Source organism: Carlito syrichta, unplaced genomic scaffold, assembly GCF_000164805.1.
Source record: "Carlito syrichta isolate Samal-C Ts95f unplaced genomic scaffold, Tarsius_syrichta-2.0.1 Scaffold302440, whole genome shotgun sequence".
Lineage (NCBI taxonomy): Eukaryota > Metazoa > Chordata > Mammalia > Primates > Tarsiidae > Carlito > Carlito syrichta.
The window spans coordinates 105,607-117,541 of record NW_007246536.1 but is presented as its reverse complement, the minus strand read 5'-3'; positions in this window follow the sequence as shown (position 1 = coordinate 117,541).

The window sequence follows — 11,935 nt, the reverse complement described above, 5'->3', positions numbered from 1 at the left end:
GCCAAGTTGCCCAGGCTAGTCTCAAACCTGTGGGCTGAGGCAATCCTCTCACCCCAGCCTCCCAAAGTGCTGGGATTATAGGCGTGAGCCACTGGGCCCAACCTATAAATTCTTATCTAGACCTTTGTTCATTGTTATCTAGACTTTGTTCATTCTTATATAGACCTTTATTCATTCTTATCTAGATCTTTAGTCATTCTTACATAGACTTTATTTGTTCTTGTCTAGACCTTCATTGGGCCATCCTTATCTAGATTATAGAGGTCCAGGAGACTCCAGATGGCATTTGAGTTACACAACCATTAGGTTTAATCCAGAATCTCCCGCCAAAATCTTACAACTGATTCCATCATCCCTGCCCCAGGCAAATGTGAATCACAGGTATTTGACCTATTGAAGGGACAAGGTGTCCAGACAGAATGAATGTGCCTTTTCCCAGCAGTTTCTGCAATTAGAGAAGTTTATAATTTAAGATTTGCACAGAAGTAGTATGAGAGGAAATTGAATCCGTTTGAGGTTTCAAGATGAGGCACAAATGACACATGCACTGAGCAGTTTACTTTTAAAAGTATGTCTTCTGAATCCAAGACATTTTGCCATCTTGACCTGGTAGAAGTTTCAGTCCCAAGCTCTTGACATAAGAACTGATTCACTACACATTTTAATCAGAATGATATCAATATTGATGAATCTTTATAACGATTTCTCAGAGTGAACCTAATTAAGCCAATATGTCAGAAATTCTATTCAACTGTGAATGAACTAAGACCTGAAATGATAGTGCATTTGCCACATAAGAGTTTATTCTCTTATGGGAAGGAAGTCTGGAGATAGGCCCTTCAGGGATGATACTGTGATCTCATGACATCATCAGGACCTGTGAAATACCACATCATCGTGCTCCATCCTTGCCTGTGATGTTCATCATTAAGGGCCGTTGTGGACCAAAGGTTGCTGAAATTGTGGCACAGGAGGAAAGAGGAAGGAAGGAGAATGGTTTGTTTACTCATCTTAATGAGGTTCTTTAGAAAAATCATCCACACATTGTCAACCAGAACACGGACACATGGCAGCACCTGATAGCAAGGAAATCTGGAAAGTGCAGTTTCCAGAGGGCTCTGTGTCCAAGGCCGTACTGAGGAGGTGGGGAAGACAGTCATGGAAGGCAGTCTTCAATCGCACCACTTTAATTCCTTGATGAGTTTTCCATCTGGTGCAGCTAAAGGCTGCCATTTATTTCCCTTTTTTTACTGAAATTATTAATGAGCACTAATTACTTAACATTTGCAATGAAGATTGAATGTATTCCTACATTTTAGACCATATCACACCTTACACATAGTTTATGCCCCTGTGAGATTTCTTTTGTGTACATTATTTCTACCAAAGTTAAATTGTCTAGTAATAAACACTGCACCTTAAAATTCTCTCAAGAAAATGGTATCACACTCCTTTTGATATTGCAGAAAAGGGAGAAATAATATTGCACATGATTTGAACATTTAATTGAAAATTAAAATAAAACTTCACACTCCTATGCTTTCTGAAGAGGTAACCAGTATCAAATATTTATTCTGCAGCCTTCTAGAAAAAGCTTAATGTTTATAACATTTGTTTCTTAGATTATCCATGAGAAAACACAGAATGGTTTGGTGAGAAGGAACATTAGCGAAATAGAGATGAAAAGACTGCGGAGAGACCAGCAAAAGTAGTTAGACATGAGAAAAGTCTGAGTAGACAGGTGGGACTTGTGAAGGAAAGCCTGTTCCATCCAACCCAGAAGCTGGGGTGGTGGGGCAGTGGTTGGGGTGGTCAAAGGTCATCTATGTGACCCATCTCCCTATTCCTGAGTGGAGAGAACTCCGAGGGCTAAGTTAAAGGAACTCCTGCCTTGCTGCCTGTCTGGGCCTCATTAAAAGCCACTGTTCAAGGTAACCCCATACCCATGATGTGGCCTGGAAGACAGTAAAGTCGAATGCTTAGGCCAACGAAGGATCCAGTCCACCCTCTGAGCTCCCTAGAGTCCCATGAATGCTGAATTGGAACCAGTTGGCTTGAAAGATACTCACCTTCTTGGGGGAAACAGGGATACCCACAACTTTTAAGTACAGGGTAGACAGCCTAGACTCATGGCAGGGAAGAGCCACCAGACACTGACCTGTCTCAGAAAGAACAAGCTATACATGTACAGCCCCCAAACATCAGCAGAGATGCCAGAAGGACACCCATGGGTGGTGTTAGGTGTCATGTGGTATATTTGCTCCGTGGGTTCTTGACTTTACTGCAGAAAAGAATCTCAGAACGAGTCCAAAGTATAGTTTCAAGGTAAAAGTGTATTAGGAAAGACATGTTCAAGAAAAAACATAGGTGCCTTAAAGAAAAGGACACATACTTGTCTTTGACAAGCAGCTTTATGCAATTTTACAATAATAATTACACAAACTGTTCCATAAGCTAAGATTGGAGGGCTGCAAGTTTTCATTACCACAAGTTTCATTACCATCATTGGCCACAAGTTTTCATGACCATTTCTCAATCTTTAAAGATCACAAAGACCTTCTCTGTAATAAAAGTTACTGTCTAACTAGATTTGGGCTTTCTTTAGAACATTATGCCATTGCTCTATGGGTAATTCCTCACTGTTTCTGTGACTGATTGCACTGGAAATTCTACATTCCAACCCATGAGGTGGTAAGGTCTGATATGACTGGCAGATCTGGTGAACATCACGTACCAGTAAGACACCAGAACTCCGAACAACTCTGTTCCTCCATTATCTAAATTGACCTGCCTAAGAAAACTTGCCTAACTACATTTAAACTATATTAACTACGCCTACCCCACAGACAGGACCAGACTAGGCATACATCAGGACATGAGCCAAAGTGTAACTAACAACCAACACAAAGTCACAAGACTCCTTTCCTACAAGGCCATGAGGTTGTTGAAAGCCTATCCCACACACACTTGGGTACTATCTTGGAGTAAAGAACAGTACAGAAGGAAGAAATCTGAAACACCACGAAATTATTCCCTAAGACACAGTATAAAACCTGAGTAACTTTAAATCATCAGGTGAGACCAAGTTTTCAATCAAATTGGACTAAACCAGTTCTCCCTCCTCATTTGTGACTTCACCAGAGCTGGGGGTCCAAGAGCCCCGCTTCCTTCCATAACTCTTGTCTCACATGATCTCACTTGAGATGGAACTGGAGGACATTTTTACCTCCATTACATGAACAATGAATGATAGAGACCTGTGGGTCCTAAACCAGGAAGTGGTGGGGCTAGTGGCAAAGGACTCAATTTGTCTTGCTAGTTTTCTCTCCATTGAGAAAATAGGTATGAGTGGCTCCAACTTTCCCAGCAGAAATGGGAGGAACAGTCTCTCCTGGACAATGAGCACATCATGGACGCGGCTCTCCAGACACACTGAAGGTTCTCGCCCAAGACTTTGGACAGAGAAGGCCCCCACACTTCGACCTGGGAGAACAGCCCAGCAACATCTGTGTTCTTTCTCCTCCTGCATCCATAAAGCTGCAGACCCAATTCCTCAAGTTATTCACTGCCAAGGACACTTTATTTACAGCTTTCCCAATTCCCCCAAGGCCCAGCTGTAGCTCTGCTTCTCCGATTTAATCAAAATCAAGCCCTGAAAAGACTCACATACAGGACTTGGACTAAAACAATGTTCCTTGCTCTTCCTTGCTCATTTGCTAGGAAACCAGACACAAACCCTATTGTACCTGACTGACTGCATGTCCCACCATAAGTCCTTTCTCACTTCCTAAAGTAGTTACATAGGGAGGCTCAGGTTCACGGGAAGCCTCAAGATCTCTCTCACGTCGCCTTTTCGGGATCCACAGATTTGAGTGGTGTTCCCTTTAAGATAGACTGGAGATCCAGAATAGAAATGTTTCTAAATCAGCGTCTCCCTGTCTGTGGGCTCCAGCTGCTCAGGTTTCATTAGGATGACTTCTTGGGGCCTTCAGATCTGATTTCACACCGTGCTGAGTCTGGTCTTGATTAAGGCTGCTGTGAGGAGAGCATAGGGCCGTCAAAGAGATGGAGCCTGGGTCACAAGTCCCTGCAGGTTCAAGCAGCAGAAAGCAAGAGCCCATAAACTGTCTGCCATGCCTTCAAGTGGAGTTCCCAGCGAAACCTGAGCTTCACAGCGCCTGTGTTTATGTATTTGAGTTAATTGAGTTTTTAATTATTAAAAGTGAGTCCCGCCAGGCAAGGATTTAGCAAACTCAGTGTTAAAATAGCACACCATTGTGGCACATTTTTTCCAAAGTCTCCCTGACACAGTTAGTGAGGGACTCTTTCCTGGTGGATATTTTAATAGGAAAAACGGGGATGAAGCTGTGACCCTTCATGTCTGTTGATTTTTTGCATCTGCAGGAGGGAAAGGATAATGCCTTTAGCTTTGGAATTCCATTAGGACTAGACAAAGCACTTCTCCTAGGAAACACTTCCATCTGCTACAGGCACCAGCCGCACAAAGAGGAAAGGGAGTCTGTCTTCCTGGCCTCAGAGCCCCAGGCCAGATCAGACCAGAAATCATACCGGTTATGTCTACAAATACAGGAGGAAAAGCAACTTAGCAGAGAGGTCTCATTATAGGAAGTATTGGTGCATGAATTTTTGTCCTAAATGCTCATGAGTTCTTTGTGCTATGGGGGAGAAGGTTTTAGAAGTAAAGTTACCTTACCTCATATACTTTTTCTTTTTTCTTATAATCATGCAGAATATTTCAAAATAGGATAAGAGTATTACAGTACTCCTGCTTTTTAAGATACCTGCTTCCTGTCCTGTTAAAATAATGTCATTAAGTCCTTTCTCTTATTGCACAATTCTTTACCACTTTTCAAAAATGTTAATGCCTTCTAAAGAAACAGCAGAGGTGTTTTCGCTGCTGTTAGTAAGAGAACCAGGTCCACTGTGTTAGCCTGTGCACCCCTGCAGTTTTCCTTGGCTTGTATAGTGCCCTGCCTTCACTGGAAGCTTCTTCCAAGGAAAGTGCCAGAACTCTTAGAAATCCCACAATGGCCCATGCCCAAGGACTGAAGACCTGGGGAAATCAGGGAAAAGAGCAGTGGCCCTGAGAGGGAAAAGCATCAGGCTTGGGGAGGGTGAGTACAGAGAGAGATGAGACATTAAGCATCCTCAGCGAGAAACAGTTTGTCACTTTTACAGTTGCTTCTCTGATGTTGTGTGGAGATGTGCATTATCAGCACATCCACTTAATATCTCCTCTGCCTTCGTTCAAATTTAGCTGTCGCAAGCATCCTATTTTATCCATCAAAAAAATGAGTCCCTGGGAAGTTAAATGACTTGCCCATGCTCATAGAGGAATCCATGGGCAGGACAGGGAGTGCCACCCCAGTGTCCTGAATCCAAGGCCTGGGCACTAGTTTCACAGACCAAAAAACCTGGTCATGCTACCCAAAGGGTCAAGAGTTGATTCTCACCAAGTGATAGAGCTATATGAGGCTCAATGGTTCTGGAAGGTGGGATGGAAGAAGAGACGAGAGAAAGTGGGCAGTTCTGCTCCCACCCCAGAGGTAGAAACAAATGCACAGACCCCACCTCACCCCAAGCCTACCAGGTTATCTTCCATTCTTCAGATCCACCTGTTTTTACTTCTACCAATCTCTCTCTTCTCTCTTCTCACTTTATATACACCCCTCATACTGACTCCTCCACAATCTTTTTTTTTATCCACCAAATCTCCCTCTCCTTTCTCCTAGTGCACAAAGGGAATTTCCATCTGCTGGTAGGAAATCTTTTTGCAGTGAAGAATTCTTCTCAGTTAGGCAAAAATCCTGAGAGAGAGAGAAAAGAAGGGAAAGAAAAAACCCACCACATCAACACCCTATCTCTGAAAGGCGCCTTCACAGGGATCAGCCACAGAGGTCATTTCTGGTCTTATTTCTGTACCCTTTTGTTCCTGACACAAATCTCCCTAAGGCCCCACATCTCTCTACAGAAACCAGACCCTGAAAAGTCATTCTTCTGAATTTCTGGCCTGACGGTTATCTTAGACATCAACCCAGCTCAGACATGGCTCCAAGGAAGGGCAGATGTTTAACTTCATGAGCATGAATGACTTTTGTTTTGTTTCAAAGACACACAGCAGGAGTGGTTCTCTCTCTGAACCCCAACTCTCTGAGATAGGCTTTTCTAGCTGGAATATTCCACATATTCAAAGTAAAATTGCCCACAGCCACATCTTAGGGCCTTTATCAGTGTGTCAGCACCCATGGTAAATTATGTGTGAGTGTCTGCATGTTCCTGTGGAATGAACTGAATCCCACAATCCTTGGGCCAGTTCTGCAACATCTGTTGGTCTAAGCCAGGAGTGAATCAGCCCAGTGGAAAAGCAGTATCTTCCTCTTAGCCCTGCTTCCCAGGATCCCTTATTACCCCAGGCTCTGCATTTTACACAAAGCATCTGCAATTTGCTGCTCTCAAGTTTGGCCAGAGAGGCGATGAAGTAGACACTCAGCTCTCTTAACAAAACCCATAACTTGGCAGTGAAATATCTCTATTTCTGCAGAGATGGTTGTTTAAAATAATTATTAATGCCATACATTCTTGCTTTTATAGAGAATTGTGACTCCTTCAAACACTCTAGGAACATCCCTCTGGTGAGTCCTTGGAATTTGTTTGAGAGTTGCTTAGGAATATTATTCCATCTTCCAGACAAAAGCAAAAATACTTGCTTGAAATAACTCTCAGAGTTTCTGAAACTGAGTTTGGGCCATGTAAAATCCTGATCACGCCGGGCTCGGTGGCTCAGCCTGTAATCCCGCGCTTTTGGGAGGCTGAGGTGAGTGGATTGCCTGAGCCTGCAGGTTCGAGACCCGTCTGGGCTGCGAGACCTCATCTCTATAATAAATCAAAAAATCAGCCAGGCGTGGTAGCGCATGCCTGTAGTTCTGGCTACTTGGAAGGCTGAGGCGGAAGGATCGCCGGAGCCCAGCAGGTCGAGGCTGCGGTGGCTGGGAGCGGCCACTGCACTCCAGTCTGGGTGACAGAGTGAGACTCCAACTCAAAAAAAAAATCCTAATCACTTGAAAAGTCTTGGAAATCACAGAGGATCATGAAAGAAACCATTCTTTTCTCTTTTTCCATGTTTAAGAGCAAAGAGCTCTGTCCAAAATATTTATTAACAAACTTAAACTTAGAGTCAAAGAACTCTAAATTGACCTGATGATGGTGTTAGGTTGCATGAGGATTTTTTAAAGCAAAAAAAAATTGTTTTGTTTATAAATGCTTCCTGGACTTTAACAGAATCAAATACATAAATCCTTTATTAGGTATAAAGATGTAGTTTTTTTCTTTCTTTCTTTCTTTCTTTCTTTCTTTCTTTCTTTCTTTCCTTCCTTCTTTCTTTCTTTCTTTCTTTCTTTTTTTTTTTTTTGAGCTGGAGTCTCTCTCTGTCACCCAGACTAGAATGCAGTGGGCCATCGCAGCCTCAACCTGCTGGACTCTGGTGATCCTTCCGTCTCAGCCTTCCAAGTAGCCAGAACTACAGGCGCACGCTACCATGCCCAGCTAATTTTTGATTTATTGTAGAGACTAGGTCCCGCCAAGTTGCCTGGGCAGGTCTCAAACCCGCAGGCTCAGGCAATCCACTCGCCTTGGCCTCCCAAAGTGCTGGAATTACAGGCTGAACCACCGAGCCCTGCCAAGATGTAGTTATTAACACTTTACACTTTTCATATTTTATGCCCAACCATCCTCCAGCAATTTAAGTTATTCTCCAAATTCATAGAGACCAGTAAAACCAGTAATTAGGTTATAGATTTCATGTGAGGAATTGCTATTTATTTTGCAATGTGAATCTTATTAACAGGCCGCCGGTCTTCTCTCATTTCCTAAGCAACATTGCCATCTCGTGGCCAAAGGCATACATTTCCCAGGGAAACTCCAGGCCTACGTTAGCTAAGGAAACCCTAACAGCATCAAAGGTTTGAACTGATTTATGTCCCCAGAGTTTCCTCAAATGGTGAATTAAGTTGGTAAGGGAGGAAAAGGGCATCCCAAGAAGTTGTAGAACTTCGGTTTTCAACAATCGGCGTAGTTTTGTCTTCCATGACCACCTTGGGATATTTGATGAAGAAAAGATAGATTACAAGGAAAGCACAAAGGAGAAAATCTTTCATCTCCACCAAGGCGTCTCTTAGAACTGTTAGCCCATGTATTTCAAATGCTGGTAAATTCAAACTGGGGTTGCATCTGTTTCTTCTCTGGAGTTTTCTAGAACCTCCTTATCACAGCTAAGACATTTATCAAGACTAAGACTTAGGACTTGAAGAGAAGGAAAAAATGCTTCTGTTTTCACAGATGGAAACTGAAACATGCTCACTTTCCATCTTCTCTTTGGGACATGTGGTACTTTTCCAAGTAATCAGGAAAAGCCAAATTTCTCTCTTCAATGTCTGGGAGAATTTTAGCTGAGGTAGAGCAGCTGTGAGGTGGCCTATTTGAATGTCAGTTTCACTCTGTTTTAGACTTTTCTCTATTTTAGACTCTTCTCTTGAGACTCGTATGAACAATCATGAAGACGTTCTTAAGTTTGAATCCTCCAGGTGACTTTGGCAGACGACCATGACTCATCAAACTGTGACCGATGGGGACTTCTAAGTCCTGAATCCCAGTCTCAATTGCACACAGTGAACACAGAACTTTAAGATGGGGGGAACGACTTCTATGTTCAGTAATAAAAACGTATTCTGACAGCTCAAAAAAGCAGCCATCCAAATAGGAAATGCAAGAGAGGAAGATGTTAACCTCTAGGGAAAAGAAAAATTTCTATTCAATCTCATCCTTCCCACTTTATTGAAAATTTAATTGTATAGCCCATAACTAGCCATATATTTATATGCAGATTTAAAAAACATGAATTTTCAGTAATGCACCTATTTCTGGATCATAGCAAATAATTCTCAGAGGTTTTTAAGTGAATACAGCATTTTCCATTTATAAAGTTAGAGGCAGGACAATACATGCAATACATTATGTCTGCAATAGTCTGCTTGGGGGGGGGGCATTAAAGTTTTATCTTGACCAATGTTTTTCAAACTTAATATCTGGTGCTGAAAATACAGGCGCCCTTGGAGGTTCTGATTCAGGAAGCTTAAGGCGGGATCCAAGAATCTATCTCTAATAAGCAAGCCACATAATGTTCGTCAAGCTCATTTGGGAACTACTAGATGACATTTTCCTTGAAGTCACTCAAGACTTAACTATAATCGTAGCTCAGATTTACTGGAAACATGATTTATTTTAGAAGTTGTCTTTTTTTTGGTTTTGTTTTGTTTTGTTTCTGAGTTGGGAGTCTCACTTCATCGCCCTGGATGGAGTGCAGTGGCACACTCACGGCAACCCCAGTGTCAACCTGTTGGGCTCTGGCAATCCTTCCACCTCAGTCTTTCAAGTAGCCAGAGCTACAGGTGTGTGCTACCATGCCCGGCTCATTTTTTTGATTTATTGTAGAGGCAAAGTCTCACCATGTTGCCCAGGCTGGTCTCGAACCCGCAGACTCAGGCAATCCTCTCGCTTCGACCTCCTAAATTGCTGGGATTACAGGCTTAAGCCACCATGCCAGACCCATTGTCACTTTTTAATATCCCAAATATTCAATACTGTAGAAAATAATTATTTGAAATTTTCATAAAATCAATGCATTAATGAATCAAGATATAAATGAACCTTTGTATGGAATACTATGTGGCGTGTCCTAATTTTGCGTTCCCTTGTCTCTTTCATTGATCTATAATTCCATTAAAGATTAGGTGTATTTTTAAGATTTTTGATACATAATATTTCTACACATTCATGGGGTACATGTGATATTTTGGTATAGGGGTACAATGTGTAATAATCAAGTCAGGGTGTTTAAGATCGCCTCAAGTATTTTTTATTTCTTTGTGTGGGGAACATTTCCGTTCCTCCAGCCTAGCTATTTTGAATACGTTGCTATTAGCTGTAGTCACCCTGCTCTGCTATTTAGCACTACCACGTATTCCTTCTACCTGCAGTATGTTTGTACCTGTTCACCAGGCTCTCTCCATCTCCCCCCCACCAACACACACACCCTTCCCAGCCTCTAACAATGATCATTCTTCTCGCTACCTCTAGGAGACCTACTTCTTAAGTTCCCATGTGAGTGAGAACCTGTGACATTTGTCTGTGCCCGGCTCGTAGGTGTCTATATTCAAGAAGTGTACATTGAGTTGCCTCCAGGATATGAACTAGGAAAATTGAAACCCTGAGAGAGAGAGAAATCAGGAGAGAATCAGGGAGAAAAAATGGGCTTGAAGATGAGAAAGTGTAAGAGGGTTTAAGGAAAAGCAACACTGACACGAAAATCAGGCGTTTTATTTCATAATACAACTGATAGAAGGGTAAAGGAAAGGGGCAAAAGAAAAAGACACATGTAGGGAAAAAAGCAGGGACAGTTGAGAGGCTTCTGATTTGGGCTTTTAATCTAGTAATTTGTTGGGTGCAAAGTCTGTTCATCAGGTGAGAGTGTCCGGATTCTTACTTCACTTGCTGTAAAAGTTGATAAAACGTAACACCAAGTGGTCAGCGAATCAGAAGCATCTTTTTGTTGGTTTTTTTGAGTTGGAGTCTCACTCTGTCACCCAGGCTGGAGCACAGTGGTACGCTCACAGCCACTGCAGCCTTGACCTCCTGGGCAATCCTTCTGCCTTAGCCTTCCAAGTAGCTGGAACCACAGGCATGCGCCACTACACTTGGCTAATTTTTTTTTATTTATTGTAGAGATGAGGTTGCACCAAGTTGCCCAGGTTGATCTCGAATCCTTGGACTCAGGCAATCCTCCCTCCTTGGTCTCCCAAAGTGCTGGGATTAGAGGCTTGAGCTGCTGTGCCCAACCAGCATCTTTCATTCTAAGAAGGTGGGTCCTGGGGAAGCATTTCCTAGACCAGGTCTTCTGGATCAGAGCCTGTGCAAAGGCTTGGTAGAAAGGGGGCTCCAGGGAGAATTAAAGCAGAGATGCCCCACGTGACATAACCCTTCCCAAAGTTTCCCATACTCAGCAGAAGATTCAGAGAAGTCCCGTGGGACTCAGTGACAGACCCATCTGAACACAGGATACGTCTTCTCTGCGCCACGTCTTGTTAATATCCTGCAGAAGAGGTTGGCTCAATACCAGAAAGTCTGGGTTTCAACCATTTCCAACCATGTGACCTGGGCAGGTTTTGATAATGACCTTGAGCCTTCTCCATCCATAAAATGGGTTTAATGATGTCAAGTGTTCAGCACATGTCTGGCACTTGCTAAAGGTTGGATTCAGTACTCGTTTTTAGCATTCTGCAGAAGATATTCTAGGAAACTTGCGGGCATCTTAAGCTTTCTGTCAAATTATCCATAAAAGTCTTAAATTATGCCATCATTCTTAACATCCAAAATAAATTTATTTTTCCAATAAAAGGAAAAAAAACTTTCTAGTTTTGCTTTTATTCTTCTTTCCCTGCCTCCATTTACTTTTTTCAGTTAGGAAATTTCAAATCAAACCAAGAAAGGCCAGAAGTTTGTCACATCCCATCAAGGCTGGGGATTTTCAGCAAAGAGGCGTCACAGTAGCAGGATGCAGTAGGATACAAGTGGGTCTTGGATCAAAGAGAACCACTGAGCTCTCTTAGGAAAGCATATCTCTCTTGTGGCCAGGGAGACTGAGCTCACCCAAATACAGCAGTGAACAGGTGGGGCCTGGTGGCCTGCCCCCCGGCCATCGGCTCAAAGACAAAAGCTTTCCTCACAGACTGCCTACCGGAATCACGGACAAGGGGCCTAAGAGTCTGTCCTCGCTCCCTGCATCCAGATGACTTTCAGGAAGAATCCAAGCCACATTCATGCCCAGGGTCGCTTGCCTTTGCATTTTCACATGCTTCAGTGT